The following is a 1,917-nucleotide window of genomic DNA, read 5'->3' as shown; positions in this document are numbered from 1 at the left end:
CTAAAATGGTCTTAGAGACCTCCATCTCATTCCTAACAAAACCAGAAGAATACATCACATCCCCTCTGTATTCATCCTCCACCACCAGCACGGGTGGAACCCCTCTCTGAAGTGACATCAGGGGAAAGAACTCTTGGACTGCATCTGGACACAGCACCAGAAACTCTGCTTGGTACACATGGCAATCTTCTCCTCTGGGAAGCCCCAGACCAGATATTCCTGTTCCTCTCACCTTCCCAGAACCCTCAAAGAGAAACTGTAGGAGGTGTTAGGATGTCAGAGAGAATATGAAGCAGCCCTACAGCATCTCACTGTTAGCAGGCCCTAAGTCAGCTGTAGAAACGATTATGAATTTAGTCTTCAGATGAAACAGAGCACCACACAAGCAACCAAGCTGGGTTTCACATCATCAGGCAAAAGAGAGATAAAAAGACATAAAATATTTGGAGGTTAAAACGTCCTTACAAGCCCAAAGCCTCAATTGCATGGTCTTGACCTAGAGAATAAAATAGATTTAAACAGAACATATGAAATTAGCACTCACTGCCACCAAGTGTAAATCAAACACAATGTGAGGACGTATGTTTCTACAGTTAACAAAAGCTTCGTAGATAGCATTGCATCACCTGTAAGCATCACCCCAGAGCTGCGTCACCACCCCATGAGACCTAACACAGGCAAAATGAGGTTTAAGCTCTGCAACCAGAACGCAACAGCTCCCTGCAGCAGCTATAGCCTGCTAAGCTGATCCATCTGATGTGCACCAACGCTTACCCTTGGTGATTCCCCTTTGCCACCTGGCTGCTCACACACAACTCAGCTGCAGCCACATCTCTGCACTTTGCTCTGTAGTTCCAGTTTCTGGCTCATGATTCTCCAGCACTGGTCCCCACTCTATAGCATTCGTTTCCACTCCAGCCCCCAGGACCATCCTCCCCATGCATCTCACCCTTCAATCCAGACACTGCGGCACTGTGAGCATCCCCCAGATAACATGTTCCACCTAACCCCTAGACCATGCTTCTTACCTGGCTTCCTAGCCCAGGACTGATCTTCCCTGGTCCTGGACTTCAGCTTCACAAGCTTTAATATCTGGCTCATATTTCATATTTACCCTTTCTCCTCTCCAAAAATGTGATCCAGAATCAGACCACAAGTGAGAACAGCTTTCTGCAATTGCTGTATGCTTCACCCTGCTGAAGTGTCAAATCTGACTGCAGACCAGAGGGTAGTTCTGATGGATCTGGTATTGCAGCAGAAGCAGACCAAGGGCTTAACTGAAGCAGCGAGGACTCACCCATCACAACAGCCTATGTGTCTGCACAGCCGTCTGCTTAGAAAACCTGATTGCTGGTTAACAGCAGGTTATTTTATTGCATGACCCTGGTTGTCAATGAAAATATTGATTTAAGACAAAACGATCCATTGTTACAGAACTTACTCTACTTGGGCAAAGATGGTACAGCAGAAAGCACTATAGTCATGAGCTTCTTACAGGATAAAAACAAAAAAGTGTAATGAAATGGCAAATTGTTCATCTGTATTTTCAAAGGTAACTTCTCCATATCCGTACGTGACGGTGGGAATAATTTAAAGAGTAAGAAATAACAAAATATTCAGACCCCTCTTATTTAGGCATTAAAAAAGTAAAAGGAAATGGATTAGCTGCTTCCTTTCTGATATAGGCTGCTGGTCTAGTTTAGAGACAGTCATAAATTTAACATTATCACCAGGGACATAACAAGAAGCAGCTTGGACCATAAAAAAGCTGTCTATATATGTACAAGTCATTCTCCAAAAAAACCAGTTTTATTTGGATGTGTGCACAACCTGCTGCTCTTTAAATCTTCAGAGCACTGAAAACATGACATTTTTTCCCCAAACTCCAGTTGAGTCTGTCCTGAGAAATAGTAGTAC

The sequence above is a fragment of the Mycteria americana genome, chromosome 4, assembly GCF_035582795.1.
Source record: "Mycteria americana isolate JAX WOST 10 ecotype Jacksonville Zoo and Gardens chromosome 4, USCA_MyAme_1.0, whole genome shotgun sequence".
NCBI lineage: Eukaryota > Metazoa > Chordata > Aves > Ciconiiformes > Ciconiidae > Mycteria > Mycteria americana.
This window is presented reverse-complemented; position numbering follows the sequence as displayed.